We start from the raw sequence: 14,810 nt of genomic DNA on the forward strand, positions 1-14,810 counted from the left end.
AATAGGGTGTAATTTGGGATGCATCCTGAGACGTATCTGAGGTGCTTTTCAGGCTTTATGTAGCTGAACATCACCACCATTTCCAGAGAGGATGTTTAAGCAGGCCCAGGGAGGAGAGGGTTGTATTGTAGCTGAATGTCACCACCATTCAGAGAGGATGTTTAAGCAGGTCCAGGGAGGACAGGGTTGTATTGTAGCTGAACATCACCACCATTCAGAGAGGATGTTTAAGCAGGTCCAGGGAGGACAGGGTTGTATTGTAGCTGAATGTCACCACCATTCAGAGAGGATGTTTAAGCAGGCCCAGGGAGGAGAGGGTTGTATTGTAGCTGAATGTCACCACCATTCAGAGAGGATGTTTAAGCAGGTCCAGGGAGGACAGGGTTGTATTGCAGCTGAACATCACCACCATTCAGAAAGGATGTTTAAGCAGGTCCAGGGAGGACAGGGTTGTATTGTAGCTGAACATCACCACCATTCAGAGAGGATGTTTAAGCAGGTCCAGGGAGGACAGGGTTGTATTGTAGCTGAACATCACCACCATTCAGAGAGGATGTTTAAGCAGGTCCAGGGAGGACAGGGTTGTATTGTAGCTGAACATCACCACCATTCAGAGAGGATGTTTAAGCAGGTCCAGGGTTGTATTGTAGCTGAACATCACCACCATTCAGAGAGGATGTTTAAGCAGGTCCAGGGAGGACAGGGTTGTATTGTTCAGAGAGGATGTTTAAGAACATGAACATCACCACCATTCAGAGAGGATGTTTAAGCAGGTCCAGGGAGGAGAGGGTTGTATTGTAGCTGAATGTCACCACCATTCAGAGAGGATGTTTAAGCAGGTCCAGGGAGGACAGGGTTGTATTGTAGCTGAACATCACCACCATTCAGAGGATGTTTAAGCAGGCCCAGGGAGGAGAGGGTTGTATTGTAGCTGAACATCACCACCATTCAGAGAGGATGTTTAAGCAGGTCCAGGGAGGACAGGGTTGTATTGTAGCTGAAAGTCACCACCATTCAGAGAGGATGTTTAAGCAGGTCCAGGGAGGAGAGGGTTGTATTGTAGCTGAATGTCACCACCATTCAGAGAGGATGTTTAAGCAGGTCCAGGGAGGACAGGGTTGTATTGTAGCTGAACATCACCACCATTCAGATAGGATGTTTAAGCAGGTCCATGGAGGACAGGGTTGTATTGTAGCTGAACGTCACCACCATTCAGAGAGGATGTTTAAGCAGGTCCAGGGAGGACAGGGTTGTATTGTAGCTGAACATCACCACCATTCAGAGAGGATGTTTAAGCAGGTCCAGGGAGGAGAGGGTTGTATTGTAGCTGAATGTCACCACCATTCAGAGAGGATGTTTAAGCAGGTCCAGGGAGGACAGGGTTGTATTGTAGCTGAACATCACCACCATTCAGAGGATGTTTAAGCAGGCCCAGGGAGGAGAGGGTTGTATTGTAGCTGAACATCACCACCATTCAGAGAGGATGTTTAAGCAGGTCCAGGGAGGACAGGGTTGTATTGTAGCTGAAAGTCACCACCATTCAGAGAGGATGTTTAAGCAGGTCCAGGGAGGACAGGGTTGTATTGTAGCTGAATGTCACCACCATTCAGAGAGGATGTTTAAGCAGGTCCAGGGAGGACAGGGTTGTATTGTAGCTGAACATCACCACCATTCAGAGAGGATGTTTAAGCAGGTCCATGGAGGACAGGGTTGTATTGTAGCTGAACGTCACCACCATTCAGAGAGGATGTTTAAGCAGGTCCAGGGAGGACAGGGTTGTATTGTAGCTGAACATCACCACCATTCAGAGAGGATGTTTAAGCAGGTCCAGGGAGGACAGGGTTGTATTGTAGCTGAATGTCACCACCATTCAGAGAGGATGTTTAAGCAGGTCCAGGGAGGAGAGGGTTGTATTGTAGCTGAACATCACCACCATTCAGAGAGGATGTTTAAGCAGGTCCAGGGAGGACAGGGTTGTATATTGAAGCTGAACATCACCACCATTCAGAGAGGATGTTTAAGCAGGTCCAGGGAGGAGAGGGTTGTATTGTAGCTGAACATCACCACCATTCAGAGAGGATGTTTAAGCAGGTCCAGGGAGGACAGGGTTGTATTGTAGCTGAACATCACCACCATTCAGAGAGGATGTTTAAGCAGGTCCAGGGGAGGGGTTGTACTGAACATCACCACCATTCAGAGAGGATGTTTAAGCAGGTCCAGGGAGGACAGGGTTGTATTGTAGCTGAACATCACCACCATTCAGAGAGGATGTTTAAGCAGGTCCAGGGAGGACAGGGTTGTATTGTAGCTGAACATCACCACCATTCAGAGAGGATGTTTAAGCAGGTCCAGGGAGGACAGGGTTGTATTGTAGCTGAACATCACCACCATTCAGAGAGGATGTTTAAGCAGGTCCAGGGAGGACAGGGTTTATATTGAGCTGAACATCACCACCATTCAGAGGATGTTTAGGATGTTTAAGTAGGTCCAGTTAGCTGAACATCACCACCATTCAGAGAGGATGTTTAAGCAGGTCCAGGGAGGACAGGGTTGTATTGTAGCTGAACATCACCACCATTCAGAGAGGATGTTTAAGCAGGTCCAGGGAGGAGAGGGTTGTATTTTAGCTGAACATCACCACCATTCAGAGAGGATGTTTAAGCAGGTCCAGGGAGGACAGGGTTGTATTGTAGCTGAACATCACCACCATTCAGAGAGGATGTTTAAGCAGGTCCAGGAGGACAGGGTTGTATTGTAGCTGAACATCACCACCATTCAGAGAGGATGTTTAAGCAGGTCCAGGGAGGACAGGGTTGTAGGCTGAACATCACCACCATTCAGAGAGGATGTTTAAGCAGGTCCAGGGAGGACAGGGTTGTATTGTAGCTGAATGTCACCACCATTCAGAGAGGATGTTTAAGCAGGTCCAGGAAGCAGGTCCAGGAGGACCAGGGTTGTATTGTAGCTGAACATCACCACCATTCAGAGGATGTTTAAGCAGGCCCAGGGAGGAGAGGGTTGTATTGTAGCTGAACATCACCACCATTCAGAGAGGATGTTTAAGCAGGTCCAGGGAGGACAGGGTTGTATTGTAGCTGAAAGTCACCACCATTCAGAGAGGATGTTTAAGCAGGTCCAGGGAGGAGAGGGTTGTAGTAGCTGAATGTCACCACCATTCAGAGAGGATGTTTAAGCAGGTCCAGGGAGGACAGGGTTGTAAGCTGAACATCACCACCATTCAGGTGTTTAAGCAGGTCCATGGAGGACAGGGTTGTATTGTAGCTGAACGTCACCACCATTCAGAGAGGATGTTTAAGCAGGTCCAGGGAGGACAGGGTTGTATTGTAGCTGAACATCACCACCATTCAGAGAGGATGTTTAAGCAGGTCCAGGGAGGAGAGGGTTGTATTGTAGCTGAATGTCACCACCATTCAGAGAGGATGTTTAAGCAGGTCCAGGGAGGACAGGGTTGTATTGTAGCTGAACATCACCACCATTCAGAGGATGTTTAAGCAGGCCCAGGGAGGAGAGGGTTGTATTGTAGCTGAACATCACCACCATTCAGAGAGGATGTTTAAGCAGGTCCAGGGAGGACAGGGTTGTATTGTAGCTGAAAGTCACCACCATTCAGAGAGGATGTTTAAGCAGGTCCAGGGAGGACAGGGTTGTCTGAATGTCACCACCATTCAGAGAGGATGTTTAAGCAGGTCCAGGGAGGACAGGGTTGTATTGTAGCTGAACATCACCACCATTCAGAGAGGATGTTTAAGCAGGTCCATGGAGGACAGGGTTGTATTGTAGCTGAACGTCACCACCATTCAGAGAGGATGTTTAAGCAGGTCCAGGGGAGGACAGGGTTGTATTGTAGCTGAACATCACCATTCAGAGAGGATGGATCCAGGGAGGACAGGGTTTAAGCAGGTCCAGGGAGGAGAGGGTTGTATTGTAGCTGAACATCACCACCATTCAGAGAGGATGTTTAAGCAGGTCCAGGGAGGAGAGGGTTGTATTGTAGCTGAACATCACCACCATTCAGAGGATGTTTAAGCAGGTCCAGGGAGGACAGGGTTGTATTGTAGCTGAACATCACCACCATTCAGAGAGGATGTTTAAGCAGGTCCAGGGAGGAGAGGGTTGTATTGTAGCTGAACATCACCACCATTCAGAGAGGATGTTTAAGCAGGTCCAGGGAGGACAGGGTTGTATTGTAGCTGAACATCACCACCATTCAGAGAGGATGTTTAAGCAGGTCATCACCACCATTCAGAGAGGATGTTTAAGGGTCCAGGGAGGACAGGGTTGTATTGTAGCAGGTCCAGGAACATCACCACCATTCAGAGAGGATGTTTAAGCAGGTCCAGGGAGGACAGGGTTGTAATTGTAGCTGAACATCACCACCATTCAGAGAGGATGTTTAAGCAGGTCCAGGGAGGACAGGGTTGTATTGTAGCTGAACATCACCACCATTCAGAGAGGATGTTTAAGCAGGTCCAGGGAGGACAGGGTTGTATTGTAGCTGAACATCACCACCATTCAGAGAGGATGTTTAAGCAGGTCCAGGGAGGACAGGGTTGTATTGTAGCTGAACATCACCACCATTCAGAGAGGATGTTTAAGCAGGTCCAGGGAGGACAGGGTTGTATTGTAGCTGAACATCACCACCATTCAGAGAGGATGTTTAAGCAGGTCCAGGGAGGACAGGGTTGTATTGTAGCTGAATGTCACCACCATTCAGAGAGGATGTTTAAGCAGGTCCAGGGAGGACAGGGTTGTATTGTAGCTGAACATCACCACCATTCAGAGAGGATGTTTAAGCAGGTCCATGGAGGACAGGGTTGTATTGTAGCTGAACGGAGAGGATGTTTAAGCAGGTCCAGGGAGGACAGGGTTGTATTGTAGCTGAACATCACCACCATTCAGAGAGGATGTTTAAGCAGGTCCATGGAGGACAGGGTTGTAATGTAGCTGAATGTCACCACCATTCAGAGAGGATGTTTAAGCAGGTCCAGGGAGGACAGGGTTGTATTGTAGCTGAACATCACCACCATTCAGAGAGGATGTTTAAGCAGGCCCAGGGAGGAGAGGGTTGTATTGTAGCTGAACATCACCACCATTCAGAGAGGATGTTTAGCAGGCCCAGGGAGGACAGGGTTGTAACAACATCACCACCATTCAGAGAGGATGTTTAAGCAGGTCCAGGGAGGACAGGGTTGTATTGTAGCTGAACATCACCACCATTCAGAGAGGATGTTTAAGCAGGTCCAGGGAGGACAGGGTTGTATTGTAGCTGAACATCACCACCATTCAGAGAGGATGTTTAAGCAGGTCCAGGGAGGACAGGGTTGTATTGTAGCTGAACATCACCACCATTCAGAGAGGATGTTTAAGCAGGTCCAGGGAGGACAGGGTTGTATTGTAGCTGAACATCACCACCATTCAGAGAGGATGTTTAAGCAGGTCCAGGGAGGACAGGGTTGTATTGTAGCTGAACATCACCACCATTCAGAGAGGATGTTTAAGCAGGTCCAGGGAGGAGAGGGTTGTATTGTAGCTGAACATCACCACCATTCAGAGAGGATGTTTAAGCAGGTCCAGGGAGGACAGGGTTGTATTGTAGCTGAACATCACCACCATTCAGAGGGATGTTTAAGGGAGGAGAGGGTTGTATTTAGTGAACATCAGGAGGATGTTTAAGCAGGTCCAGGGAGGACAGGGTTGTATTGTAGCTGAACATCACCACCATTCAGAGAGGATGTTTAAGCAGGTCCAGGGAGGACAGGGTTGTAATTGTAGCTGAACATCACCACCATTCAGAGAGGATGTTTAAGCAGGTCCAGGGAGGACAGGGTTGTATTGTAGCTGAACATCACCACCATTCAGAGAGGATGTTTAAGCAGGTCCAGGGAGGACAGGGTTGTAATTGTAGCTGAACATCACCAACATTCAGAGAGGATGTTTAAGCAGGTCCAGGGAGGACAGGGTTGTATTGTAGCTGAACATCACCACCATTCAGAGATGATGTTTAAGCAGGTCCAGGGAGGAGAGGGTTGTATTGTAGCTGAACATCACCACCATTCAGAGAGGATGTTTAAGCAGGTCCAGGGAGGAGAGGGTTGTATTGTAGCTGAACATCACCACCATTCAGAGAGGATGTTTAAGCAGGTCCAGGGAGGACAGGGTTGTATTGTAGCTGAACGTCACCACCATTCAGAGAGGATGTTTAAGCAGGTCCAGGGAGGACAGGGTTGTATTGTAGCTGAACATCACCACCATTCAGAGAGGATGTTTAAGCAGGTCCAGGGAGGACAGGGTTGTATTGTAGCTGAACATCACCACCATTCAGAGAGGATGTTTAAGCAGGTCCAGGGAGGACAGGGTTGTATTGTAGCTGAACATCACCACCATTCAGAGAGGATGTTTAAGCAGGTCCAGGGAGGACAGGGTTGTATTGTAGCTGAACATCACCACCATTCAGAGAGGATGTTTAAGCAGGTCCAGGGAGGACAGGGTTGTATTGTAGCTGAACATCACCACCATTCAGAGAGGATGTTTAAGCAGGTCCAGGGAGGACAGGGTTGTATTGTAGCTGAACATCACCACCATTCAGAGAGGATGTTTAAGCAGGTCCAGGGAGGACAGGGTTGTAATTGTTTTTATCATCAATGTTCTTTATTCAGCACCTGCCTGTTAATTGTGTCTTACAGACACACACAATTCACATATTGAACTTTGGCTCTTGGCTAAACAGGCAAACATCTGGGGGTCCTGTGTGCCTTAGTTGGTAGAGCTTGGCACTTCAAAAGTCAAGGTTGTAGGGTAACCAATATGAAAACTTATGTAAGACCTAAAGGTATGCTAAACAGCATATATAATTATATATTAAAACGGTATGAGATGAAATAACAACCAAGCAGAGAAAAAGCAGCACAGCATTTCTGAAATAAATATTGCTCTTCTCTGACAACCTCCTCTCACATTCATAGAAAAGACCTTGCCACAAATGAAGGTTGTACATCTGCTAGCCACATGCATGGCCCTGAACACGTTGTGCTATTACCACTCAGTGAGCTTTCAAAAAATATTTTTCATCTCCACCAACAATAGAAGAATCAAGCCCTGTTGTTGGTGTACTGATAGAGCTGTACTACGCATTGTGTGATAAGACGTCTCATCTGGTGTGAAGGGCTCAATCTCCTCCAGCAATAGATCCAACAACAAATAAATCAACATCAGTTTGACTGACTGACTTGCATATATTCAATGTCTTGCATCCATTTCCCTTCCATTCCTAATTTTGCTTCCCTTTCAACTGGGAAACTACGACTGGGCCCTCCTCATGATGCTACTCAGTCGTGCATGAATGCACAAGCACGACTCACTCCCGATTTATATTTTTAAAAAGAGCATCAATGAGAGCATTTACCATGGCTTCAACCCACAAGGGCTCATTTATAATGCACTTTGTAGTGCAGGCCAGAGGAAAAAGATAAGCGAATAACCATTGAGCTGGCTTGTTTCATCTCCTGTACAATAAAGTGATTTTCAGATGCACTAAAGATGGAGGAATGCTGTAAGAAGTGGTTGGAGGAAAGGCCGTAGGCAGGAAGGTAGTGGTTCCCCCACAGGCGAGCCGCTGCAAATTGAAGGTGGCCTGGTTGGGCTCTCAGGAGATAATGAGCAGCTCTCATTCATCTCAACACAAGGGCTGTGTCCCAGATGGCATCCTATTCCATTTAATACACTTTTGACCATAGCCCTATTACTTACAGCGCACAGAAAGTATTCAGACCACTTGACTTTTCCACATTTTTGAAAATGGATTATATCAACTTTTTTCCTTCAATTTACACATAATAACCCATAATGACAAAGCAAAAACAGCTTTTTAGAAATGTTTGCACATTTATATAACATGAAAAAACTGAAATATCACATTTACATAAGTATTCAAACCCTTTACTCAGTACTTTGTTGAAGCACCTTTCGCAGCGATTTCAGCCTAGAGTCTTCTTGGGAATGACGCTACAAATTTGGCACACCTGTATTTGGGAAGTTTCTCCCATTCTTCTCTGCAGATCCTCTCAAGGTCTGTCAGGTTGGATGGGGAGTGTCGCAGCACAGCTATTTTCAGGTCTCTCAGAGATGTTCAATTGGGTTCAAGTCCAGGCTCTGGCTGGGCCACACAAAAACATTCAGAGACTTGTCCCGAGGCCACCCCTGCGTTGTCTTGACTGTGTGCTTAGGGGGGTTGCCCTGTTGGAAGGTGAACCTTCGCTCTGGAGCAGGTTTTCAGCAAGGATCCCTCTATACTTTTCTCCGTTTATCGTTTCCTCAATCCTGACTAGTCTCCCAGTCCCTGCCGCTGAAAAACATCCCCACAGCATGATGCTGCCACCACCATGCTGCACCGTAGGGATGGTGCCAGGTTTCCTCCAGAGGTGACGCTTGGCAATCAGGCCAAAGAGTTCAATCTTGGGTTCATCAGACCAGAGAATCTTGTTTCTCGTGGTCTGAGAGTCCTTTCGATGCGTTTTGGCAAACTACAAAATGGGCTGTCATGTGCCTTTTACTGAGGATGGGCTTCCATCTGGCCACTCTACCACAAAGGCCTGCAGAGATGGTTGTCCTTCTGGAATGCACACCATGTGATTATCTGAGGACAGTGCCCGCATACAAAAGCATGAAAAACATTTCAACCAGGCAGATGCGCCACGAAAGTCAGAAATGGCGATATAATAAATGCCTTACCGGTGATGATCTTCTTCTGTTGGCACTCCAAAAGATCCCAGATACATCACAAATGGTCCTTTTGTTCGATAATGTACTTCTTTATATCCACAAAAACTCAGTTCCCCTCCATCAAAATGCATACAAAATGAATCCCAAACGTTACTAATAAACTTTTCCAAACAAGTCAAACAATGTTCATAATCAAACCATATTTACATATTACAGTACCTAAACGATCAAATTTAAGACGGAGAATCGTTATGGTCTTTACCGGAGAAAATACGAAAGAACGCGCTCTCTTTCACACGCTTGGAAACACTACAGCCAAAATGGGAGCCACCTAGAAAACAAACATTTCTGTCTCATTCTTCCAAAAGCCAGCATGAAACTCTTTCTAAAGACTGTTGACATCTAGTGGAAGCCCTAGGAATGGCAATCTGGGAGGATTTCGCCTTTTAATAAAATTGACAGCCATTGAAAACAGTGAAAAGAAATGTTGTCCTCTGGGTTTCACCTGCCATATCCGTTATGTTATACTCAGACATCATTTTAACAGTTTTAGAAACTTTAGAGTGTTTTCAATCCAAATCTGTCGATTATATACACATATCCTAGCTTCTGGCCTGTGTAACAGGCAGATTACTTCGGGCACGCTTTTCATCCGGATGTGAAAATACTGCCGCCTACCCAAGAGAGGTTAATGGTTGGGTGTCCAGACGGAAGCCAAAAGTTACCTAAAGGACTCTCAGACCATGTGGACAAGATTCTCTGGTCTGATGAAATCGAGATTGAACTCTTTGGCCTGAATGCCAAGCGTCACATCTGGCAGAATCCTGGCGCGCACACACAATAAAACATGTTTAATCAACTCCTTAGAGCATAAGGGACTGGAAATTCAGAAAACGTAATAAACTTTGAAGTGATACTCCTCTCTTATGCCGCTTTAGAGCTGAAACAACACAATTACTCCATATGTCTAACAAATAAAGACTATTCTGTCAGAACAGCCATTTTACTGGAGAAATAACAGGCTGTGTTCTGCCCTGGTGTCTCTTAACTATGGTTCCAAAGGGTCGGAAACTTTCCGGTAAATTTCCCATGGGAAGTTAAGCCCTGGAATTTGGGCAATTTTGCTTAAATTCATTAAAAAAAGTTAGCTTATAACAGGGAACATTTTTTGTGGGATACACAAGGCAATTCTAGGTCGTGTGGCATATGTTGGTTAAACCATCCCCAATTCAATGGCATTGCAACTAATCAAATCAAATGTATTTATATAGCCCTTCTTACATCAGCTGATACAGTGGGGCAAAAAAGTATTTAGTCAGCCACCAATTGTGCAAATTCTCCCACGTAAAAAGATGAGAGAGTCGCGCACCAGCGATTCCTGTGGCGGGCCGGGCGCAGTGCGCGCTAACCAAGGTTGCCAGGTACACGGTGTTTCCTCCGACAAATTGGTGCGGCTGGCTTCCGGGTTGGATGGCGCTGTGTTAAGAAGCAGTGCGGCTTGGTTGGGTTGTGTATCGGAGGACGCATTACGTTCAACCTTCGTCTCTCCCGAGCCCGTACGGGAGTTGTAGCGATGAGACAAGATAGTAGCTACTAAAACAATTGGATACCACAAAATTGGGGAGAAAAAATCTTAGAAAATCTTTGGAGGAAGTTGAAAGTCCGTGTTGCCCAGCAACAGCCCCAAAACATCACTGCTCTAGAAGAGATCTGCATGGAGGAATGGGCCAAAATACCTGCAACAGTGTCTGAAAACCTTGTGAAGACTTAAAGAAAACGTTTGACCTCTGTCATTGCCAACAAAGGGTATATAACAAAGTATTGAGATAAACTTTTGTTATTGACCAAATACTTATTTTCCACCATAATTTGCAAATAAATTCATTAAAAATCCTACAATGTGATTTTCTGGAGAATTTTTTTTCTCATTTTGTCTGTCATAGTTGAAGTGTACCTATGATGAAAATTACAGGTGTGTCACAGCACCATCGAACTGAGCTTGTTATCATTGCAGGCAATCTCAACGCTGTGCGTTACAGGGAAGACAACCTCCTCTCTCATGTGGTACCCTACCTGCTGGCTCATCCTGACATGACCCTCCAGCATGACAATGCCATCAGCCATACTGCTCGTTCTGTGCGTGATTTCCTGCAAGACAGGAATGTCAGTGTTCTGCCATGGCCAGCGAAGAGCCTGGATCTCAATCCCATTGACCATGTCTGGGACCTGTTGGATCGGAGAGTGAGGGCTAGAGCCACACCAGATACGGACTGTTACTTTTGACCCCCCACCCCCCTTTGTTCAGGGACACATTCAATTTCTGTTTGTCACATCTGTGGAACTTGTTCAGTTTGTCTCAGTTGTTGAATCTGATGTTTATACAAATATTTACACATGTTAAGTTTGCTGAAAATAAATGTTGACAGTGAGAGGACTGTCATGACGTTGGCCTGGGGGATAGGTTTATGACCGTCATAAATACCTTTTCTCTTCTCTAACCTACTGAGGTTACATTTAAAAACCCCTTGGTTAACATAGAGATTCTGGGAATATCAGTATGTGGGGGGAAATTAACTATATTCTGGTAATCCGAACAATTGAACATATGCAGTGGTACTTAATGAATATGATGTCAGTTTGGTTGTCATCTGAGACATTCTCATCAATGATAAGATGACAAACTCCACAGTGGAAAGTCTATACATCAGAGTTATCAGATTCACATGGAATTGTTGTTCAATTTAAATGTTTGAATATGAAATTATTTGTGATGGGATGAAATGTGATTTTAGCTTCTAAAATGTGAGATTTGGATTTTCATAAGACAGGGCTGCTCAATCAGTGGCCCTCCCCTGTGAAGGGACAAAGGCTATAAAACTTTTCAAACACACCCTCCTCTTCCTTCCCATATAAGCTCTTGACTACAACATAACTTTCTGTTCCGCGGATGTGAGGATGACGATCCCATGTCAGAATGGTTCAGGAAAAAACTACAGAACGAAGCCAACATCAGCATGAGCTTTGGTTTGCGAATGGTATGAACTTTGAACTCTTATTCGCGTCAGAAGTGATACCTCCTAGCCGTTGAGTTAGCGACCGCAGCTGCAAACGCAGGTTGGGAAGGAACAGACAGAGTATCCCATCTACCACACAACGACGTTACTACAACTTATCCAAGTGACCACCAGAGACATTCTTCAAAGGACAGAGGACTCGGTTTGGCAACACGGCCTTCCACCTACCACCAACCTACTGAAGCGCAGCTCAGAGTAAATATTTTTTGCATTTTCCTTTTCCAAATGGGCGGTAATTTAGAATGCATAAGATACTGTATTTACGATAGCACAGCTTCTTCCCTTTGTTCCCCAGTCTCCCGCTCTTTCACTCAACCCAGCCCCTTTTCCTTTGTGTAACAAGCTGTCATATCTGTTCCGCCCTCTAGGGACGTTTCCTATGACGTAAAGAATTATCCAGGTATAATTAATTCTTTGTATATGTTATTCTGTGTGATTAGTTAGGTATTTAGTAAATAAATAATTAAACCCAATTTTGTATTGCTGATTCAACTTGTTAGCCAGGATTCTTGCAGATAACCAAGAATTTACAACTTTCAGAATATGAGACTGAAGTAAGATGACGATTAATGTTGACTGCTATTGATGTAAAATATTGCTAAATCTTTAAGAGTTTATTCAGAAGATAACAGCTCTATAAATATTCTTTCATGGTGCCCGACTCTCTAGTTAATTACATTTACCTGATTAGCTCAATCAGGTGATATTAATTACGGAAAAGTATTTTATAGAACAGCATGTCATAGCAATTAATCCGGCATAGCCAAAGACACAACGTTTCTTTTTTTGTTTATTATGTTTTTGTTTTGTTTATTATGACGACATTCTGTGACGTTTTTGTTCATTTTGGACTTTGGTGAGTTATTTTTTTCCCCGGCTGTTCAGGGACACCAATTGTTTCCTAGAGGCAATCCGAAGTCTACGCCCATTCATCGGTGATTGGTCAACAATAGGGATTCTTCAATCAAGTCTGTTGTCATTCAATGAGACAACTCATTTTAATGCACATTTCTTCATTGAGAAATACTGAACCAAATATCTTAGATGTAATAAAGATCTCTTGAGTTATCTTAGATTAATTCGGACTATTTTAAGGAAGTGTATACTGAATACGGTGTCTTGTTTTTCAAGTGAAAGTCTTTTAAGGGAGTGTGCGAGTCGCCAGCCGAACTGAAGCATGTTGATGCCTTTAGAGTGAATCTAACCGTGGAAGTGCGCTGCTAGAGTGACAGGGGCTTTGTGTGTGGGAAGCAGCTACAAAAGAGCGAGACGACAAACAGATTATACTAAAAACAGATGTTTACACGCAGCTGAGGGGCGGTTCAAAATATTGCATGCTTCTGTGATATGGATATTACACATGTCAATATTGAAATTTTGATGTGAATTTGATTAATTGTGCAGACACGGCATCTCTCCTTGGCTACAGCCCATTTCCCCAGTCCTTTCACTTTTCTCAGGCAGTCTCACCACTTTCTCTCCTTCCTCAGTTTTCCCGGGACCGACCCAGAGGAGGGTCCCCAACTGAGACGACTACTGACCAATCACGTTGGGGGGAGGGGGGCCAGGCACGTCCACAATGACGGAAGAGCTCTTTGAGGTGTCGCCTTTGCAGATCCCAGGTGCGCGGGCCTGGGCGAACGCAGCCACCGCCGCCTCAATACTGACCCATATCAAGATGAAGGAAACACACAGAATCACAACATCAGTCAGGCCCTCTGGCCTAACAGGAGATCCCTCTAGAGACAGGAGTTAATTGATATCCATCAGTGGACTACACTGTCTCAGCTCATCAATCATCTTTGACCAATGGACAACCCTGTCAAAAATCATTCAACAACATCTGATCACGTCGCTGCTTAGTTATTGTACGTCCGCTGACTGATTCTGTGGCTGACAGTGTGAGAAAGGAAAGATGAACCACATGTGATATTGTCATCCAGAACCAGAAGTGATGCACATCTCAGAATTTGTCTGAGTGCTGTGGGATTATTAAACCAGAGGAAATGGGGGTTAGAGGGGAATTGAGGAGGTCCATCCTCATCCTGTCTATACCTCCAACTCAAAGCCCAAGGGAATTCACAGATTCTGCTAAACATTTCTAGATCCAGTCACTCTCTGCCCAAACACACATTCATCCGCTGCAGTCAATTATTCAGCACCTCTGGAGTCGGCTCTTCACCACAAGCTCCGTCTTTCGCTAAGCGTGACTTCATTGATAGACAGCATCCCTCCTTATGACATCACACATATAGAACACAGAGCCCTTCATGCAGATTACATGTTGGAGACATTCTTCATTCCCTACATCTTTAAAAATGTATATTCAATCTCAGGTTACAAAATGTATTGGTCAAAATCGGCACCAATTCAGCTGAATGAGGAATACTCTGTCCTGACATCCCAATAGTAATCCCAATCCCAATCTCAAATACCTAGGTATTGACAACATATCACCACCACTACCAATTTCAATAGTGTTTATAAACAAATAGTCAGACCTGCAAAGATGGTCTCAATACAAAAATTCTAACTCTTTTCAGACATGTATTTCCATCGTTAAGATGAACATACTTCCACAGATAAACTTTTACAGCTCTGTGATTAAAAGCGAAACGAGTAGCTCTCGTCGTTGATAAACTATATATTGATAACCAGTTGTTCAGAGACACAAAGACTACTCCATGGTTATTTTAAAAATTACTAAGTTCTCATAGATGAGGAAAATAAATACAATTCTAGCCCGGTTATGGATTGTAACAATACAATAAAAAAATATAGCTTTTCTATATATCTTCACATATAACTAATTGAACACACAAGCACTAATTCAATATAGTGAAGATAAAAACTAAGTAAACAGAAGGCACAGTATGTGTGGTGTGTGTTTATTTTTATTTGTTATGTTTGGAAAGTTGAGTGAGTGAGTAATGAAATGGTTGCCTATCCCAGAGCCAATGTATTGCTGTGGGCCGGGGTATGAGAGGGCTTTCAATG

This window comes from Oncorhynchus nerka, linkage group LG24 (genome assembly GCF_034236695.1).
Source record: "Oncorhynchus nerka isolate Pitt River linkage group LG24, Oner_Uvic_2.0, whole genome shotgun sequence".
Classification (NCBI taxonomy): Eukaryota; Metazoa; Chordata; class Actinopteri; order Salmoniformes; family Salmonidae; genus Oncorhynchus; species Oncorhynchus nerka.